The sequence below is a fragment of the Mandrillus leucophaeus genome, unplaced genomic scaffold (assembly GCF_000951045.1).
Source record: "Mandrillus leucophaeus isolate KB7577 unplaced genomic scaffold, Mleu.le_1.0 Scaffold60, whole genome shotgun sequence".
Lineage (NCBI taxonomy): Eukaryota > Metazoa > Chordata > Mammalia > Primates > Cercopithecidae > Mandrillus > Mandrillus leucophaeus.
The window spans coordinates 1212544-1218543 of NW_012106475.1; the positions used below are offsets into that span (position 1 = coordinate 1212544).

Sequence of the window (6000 nt, forward strand, 5' to 3'; positions counted from 1 at the left end):
AACCCACTACACTGGGCATGACATTCCTGGCCATGTGCCTTGTCCCTAAAACTTTCTACTGAAAATAGCAGAGTTTCACAATTAATTATGGCCATACTTACAGAAAAGGAAATTAACATTCAAGTCTCCTCCCTAGATACTTTCTCACTCAAGACCTACCAAAGGCCACCGATGTAAACACAGCAATGCCCTTATTTTACAGACGAGAAAACTATGGTACTTCTCTATCTTCATATTTAAGAAAGTAAAACTAACAATACTAGATACTGTATAATGTTAACAAAGAAGTTCTTCTTGTTTGTTTTTTTTTTTTTTTTTTTTTGAGACAGTGTCTCACTCTGTCACCCAGGCTAGAGTGCAGTGGCACAATCACAGTTCATGGGAGCCTGCACCTCCTGGGCTCAGGTGATCCTCCCACCTCAGCCTCCCGAATAGCTAGGACTACAGGCACATGCCACCACATCTGGCTAATTTCTGAATTTCTGTTGAGATGGGGGTCTCACTATACTGCCCAGGCTGGTCTCAAACTTCTGGAGACAACCAATCCTCTCATCTCGGCCTCCCAAAGTACAGGCATGAGCCACCGTGCCCAGCCAAGACGACTCTTTTTAACATTGCCCTACAGAGCTGATTTTCCTTGTTCATTATATGAAAAGCAGTCCAGTGTAGTAACAAGGAATCTGGTTTACAACTTCTAATTCACTATCATTTCACCTTACAAATTCTCCTTTACCAAAAATAAAAGGCTACACCCTAGTGACTGGCACCATGTGCTTTTGTAGCATTTAAATCAAATCCTAAAATTTACAAAATAACTTTAGTATATTCCAAATTACAAGAATATTTAGTGTGCTCAATGGGATATAAAGCTTAATAAAAACACATCATTCATCCTAGACAAAATAATTCCTCCTGGGGAAGATACCTAAAATACTGTGTGGGAAAATGACCGACATTTCATTACAAAGACTTTTGAACTGTTTTAAATTTTACTATGTGCATATATTATATATTCTAAAACTAAGTATACCTATAGATTCAATTACCAATTTACAGGAAATACAGGACATACGAAAGAAAGTGTTGAACTGAGCCACAGATGTAATCATTAAAATCCAGACTCTGAGAAACACTAGAACAACATAGTTTCTTCTTTTTTGAGATGGAGTCTTGCTCTGTCACCCAGGCTGGAGTGCAGTGGCACAATCTCAGCTCACTGCAACCTCCGCCTCCCAGATTCAAGTGATTCTTCCGCCTCAGCCTCCTGAGCAGCTGGGAATACAGACACGTGCCACCAAGGTCCCGCTAATTTTTGTATTTTTTTTTCAGTAGAGATGGGGTTTCACCATATTGGCCAGGCTAGTCTCAAATTCCTGATCTCGTGATCCACCCGCCTCGGCCTCCCAAAGTGCTGGGATTACAGGCACGAGCCACCGCGCCCAGCTACAACGTGGTTTCTTGAACAAAAAAAAAAATTACCAAAGAGAGGTAGTAAAATAGACTATAGACTAAAAGGTTAGACTTAAAGGTCATTATCAACCAACTGCAAGGTAGAGACTTTATATAGATCCTGATTCAAACCATTACCAAAATAACTATGACATCTGAGACAAATGGATATTTGAATACTAGATACCTGAAGATATTAAAGAATGAAGGGGTGATAATGGTATTGTGGATATATACATATGCAGATATAGTCTGTATCTTTAAAAGACAAGGATTCTTTAACATCAGTTATATATATGTTATATATGTATATGTAACTCATGTTAAAGAATCCTTATCCATATATAAATATACACACACACTCATTTTAAATAATCCTTTCCCTCTTTCAAAGATACAGACTAGACTGCCAATAAAATAATATCCACTCTGGAATTTGCCTGAGAATAATTCAGGAGGAGGAAGTTGGAGGGAAATAGATCAAACAAACTTGGGCATTTGATAATTTCCCCTCCTACGTGAGTAGAGTGGTTAATAACTGTTGAAGCTGAGTGATAAGTATATGAGGGTTTCTTATATGGATTCTACCTACTTTTGTTTGAAAATTTCCCTAGCAAGTTAGAAAGTCAAACATTTACAAAATATATGTAAATGAAAAATGGGTCATTTAAAAGTGCTAACCACAAACTTGAATATATTTTAATATTTTCAATATTTAATATATCTATTTTAATATTTTCAACATTTATCTAATATATTCTAATATTTTAGATAACAAAAAGGAATCTGAGGACACTAAGACTCAGATCAATCTAAGGCAACAGATCAGTTTTGTTAGGTGGGGATAATGGCACTGTGGTTATGGGGGGAAAATATCTTTTTAAAAGACACATACCAACGTAATTAGAGCCAACATGACATCTCTAGAATTTGCTTTCTTTGGATTTGCAAACAGTTTATTTTACAGAAATTCAACATTATAAACAGCAGGCACTTCCCCCCCACTGCCCCTCTCCTCCATCCGCCCCCGCCCGTCCCACCAGGTGCAGATCATGCTATGCAGAGAGCGAGCAGCAATGCGATCCCACTGCTTTGGAGTGAGAGTCGAGAGCGATGGAACCTGCCTGCACCACATCCATCCTGCCTGCCGCGCACATGCACACGCCTGCTCGCTGCGCAGGCCATCAGAAACCTGGCCCAGCCCGCGCTGGACCCAGCCCACTTCTCCAAATCCTTCATGTCGTCGTCTTCCTCTTCTTTCTTCTTGGCGGGTTTTGATGGTAGGGCTATAGAGGGAACACTTGGTAGAGGGACTGTTTCGGGTCCACTGATTTCCAGCAAATTTTTGTCTAGTTCCTCCTGTTCTAGTTCTTAATTCCACCATGAGCTCATCCTCGTCAAACTTCTCTCCAAACCCTACAGGTTTCAAAATTGCTGTTGAAATCTCCTCCGCAAATTCTTGATGGTCAGCAATGTCCTGCGTTAACTCATCAACTTTATCGATGTCCATGTTGTCATGTGCCGCCTTCATGGCCTTGGCGGCACAGCTCATGTTCTTGAGCACCTCGTTGTTGGTGTTGGCATTCTCCAGGGCCTGCCGCTGGAACTCGATGGTTGATAATGTGCCGTCGATTTGCGCCAGCTGCTTCTCATACCTCTTCTTACGCTTCAGTGCCTGGAGGGCCGCGCGCTTGTTTTTGGTGCCCTGCTTCTTGGCAGCAGTCAGCTCCTGCTCGATTTTCTTCTTCAGGAACTCCTGTTTCTTGCTTAACATCTCCTCCGTGTCCTGCAGCCGCTGGATGGCCTCCTGAGGGATCGGGCCGCCCTTGCCGGCCTTACCCGCCTCCAGTCCCGAACAGTGTCCGAAACACCTACACGGTTGCTGCTCGCCGCGCCAGCCTTCGCCACCCGCTCCAGTTCAGCTCACTCCCAGTCCCGCCGCTCCCTGCTGCCGCAGGCCTCTCCTCCGCCTCTGCCCTTCCCAATTTGCTTTTTTTAAAAGCTGAGGACAAGAACAAGTAGGTCAAATGTAGGGGTGGGATAAAACTAACTGCTACAAACATAAGGGCTCACTGACTCTACTTCTGTGTATGTTTCCATTTTAAAAAGTAGTAATAACAGTAGCAGTAAAATAGATTTCAAGGACTTCCTCCACTCATCCAGGAGGGTAAAAAAGAGAAATAATCCTAGTTCAAATAAGGGTCAAGTATGGGAGAAGGGGGAGGAACCACTACACCAGGGGTGTCCAATCTTTTGGCTTCCCTGGGCCACAATGGCAGAACTGTGTTGGGCCACACGGAAAATACACTAACGATATTTGGTGAGCTTAAAAAAACAATCTCAAAAAAAAAAACTCATAGTGTTTTAAGAAAGTTTATAAATTTGTGTTGGGCCGCATTCAAAGCCACCACAAGCTGCGGGTTGGACAAGCTTGCACTACACATTTAACTCACCTGAGTTTCACAAATAATCAGCAGAGGGTGTGGTGAGGGAAGTTTCAACAATGTTCCTTCACTTACTGGAAGCAAAAAAAGTGTTTTGGGAAAAGAATTATTTCCTCCTGCCAGTCCTGCCCTAGACATCCATTTACAAAGAAACTTTCAACATTTCTCAAGTCCAAGAAGTGGACGGCCAGTGTTTGTTTTCTATGGAACAAAGAAAGCTTCCCTAACATCCTAAGACGTACAATTCTGATTATACATACACAGTTTCTGGGCGTGAAAACAGTTATTTTTTCATTCCCGGTTTTTTGGCTGTGCTCCAAGGTTTTTTTTTTTTTTTTTAATCAAGTAATCTTCAGTGAGATCCTTTCTTGGGAAGAAGTAGAGGGTTTTTCAAAGACTTTTATGAAAATATTTGCACATATACATTTTAGCATTTCATGTAATGATACCAAGTGTTCTTTGAGGTTCTAAAAAGAAAAACAATCTAAAATTACCTAATCCTGTCAAAATTTCCAACAGAGGCTATCACTACCATATGTAAATCACATAATCGTTTTTGCTAGTAAAGAGAAAGGGAAATTAACATGCTCTCAGCACTTACTATATATTAGGCATTTAATATGTATTTTAAGCCAAATCTTCCTAACAACCCTAATAGGTGGGTACTATTATTGTTCAAATATTACAGATGAGAAAACTGGGGCACCAAGAGGCTAGTAAGGTGTTAAGTAACTTAGGGCACCAAACAGTAAATGGCAGAACCAGGACTGAACCCTAGCAGTCTGACTGCAACATTTGAACTACTCTATGTTAATATTGACATAGGAGTTAAAAAGAAATTACTGGCCGGGCACAGTGGCTCATGCCTGTAATCCCAGCACTTTGGGAGGCCGAGGCACGTAGATCACGAGGTCAAGACATGAGACCATCCTGGCTAACACGGTGAAACCCCGTCTCTACTAAAAATACAAAAAATTAGCCTGGCGTGGTGGCGGGCGCCTGTAGGGCCCAGCTACTCAGGGGGCTGAGGCAGGAGAATGGCGTGAACCTGAGACGCGGAGCTTACAGTGAGCCGAGATCGCGCCACTGCACTCTAGCCTGGGCGACAGAGCGAGACTCCATCTCAAAAACAAAAACAAAACAAAAGAAAAAAAAAACAGGGCCGGGCGCGGCGGCTCAAGCCTATAATCCCAGCACTTCCGGAGGCCGAGACGGGTGGATCAAGAGGTCAGGAGATCGAGACCATCCTGGCTAACACGGTGAAACCCCATCTCTACTAAAAAATACAAAAAACTAGCCGGGCGAGGTGGCGGGCGCCTGTAGTCCCAGCTACTCGGGAGGCTGAGGCAGGAGAATGGCATAAATCCGGGAGGTGGAGCTTCCAGTGAGCTGAGATCCGGCAACTGCACCCCAGCCTGGGCGACACAGCAAGACTCCATCTCAAAAAAAAAAAAAAAAGAAAAAAAAAAGCAGAAATTACTTAGGCAGATAGGGTACGCGAGTCCTCGGTAAGGTTTTCCTTTTAATGAAAAGCAGCCCCAAATCATTTTCCTAACAAACAGCAGCCTGTAAAATAGAGCTGCAGACGTGGAAGCTGGCAGTTGTGCCAATCAGTTTCAAAATGGCGGCTCCATCTTCCCTTCTCTCTGCCAGCCACGTGTACTGTAAAGAGCAGCCAAAATGGCACCAGTCAAGGGGAAAGAACATTTGCATAGTAAGATTAGGGTGGGTCTCCCTACAACTGTAGATTCTAATTTACTCCCCTAAACTACTGTTTTAAAACAAATTAAAACTGATTTATGTACTGGAGATAACCAGGTATAGTCTGAAGCTCCTTAGAACAGAAATATATGTATGGTGGGGAATAAAATACATATTTTGTAGAAGACAAATGGCTAATTAAGGTTCAAAAGTAATTCACATTGAAGAATCAGAATATTCTAGTCAAAATTTTAAATTAAAAATTGTTTTCTATGGTAGGCAGAGGAAGACTGTTTCCATTACTATAATTTTGTATAAATTATGGGCAAGTTTTTCTTTTAAAAATCAAGAACAGTGGCTGGACGCCGTGGCTCATGCCTGTAATCCCAGCACTTTGGGAGCCCCA

General features: G+C 42.2%; 1 protein-coding gene and 1 pseudogene across 4 annotated transcripts in view; both read right to left on the reverse strand.

The window, feature by feature from the left end:
* FBXO34 (F-box protein 34) overlaps positions 1-6000 on the reverse strand; it is an 82167-nt gene that overhangs the window by 48726 nt on the left and 27441 nt on the right. The window lies entirely within an intron of this gene.
* LOC105553633 overlaps positions 2388-6000 on the reverse strand; it is a 6589-nt pseudogene continuing 2976 nt past the window's right edge. The window contains exons 2-3 of the transcript XR_001008186.1: positions 2652-3292; positions 2388-2593 (exon numbers count right to left, since the gene is read on the reverse strand). The product of XR_001008186.1 is annotated as a charged multivesicular body protein 4b pseudogene (transcript). The remainder of the gene's footprint in view (positions 2594-2651; positions 3293-6000) is intronic.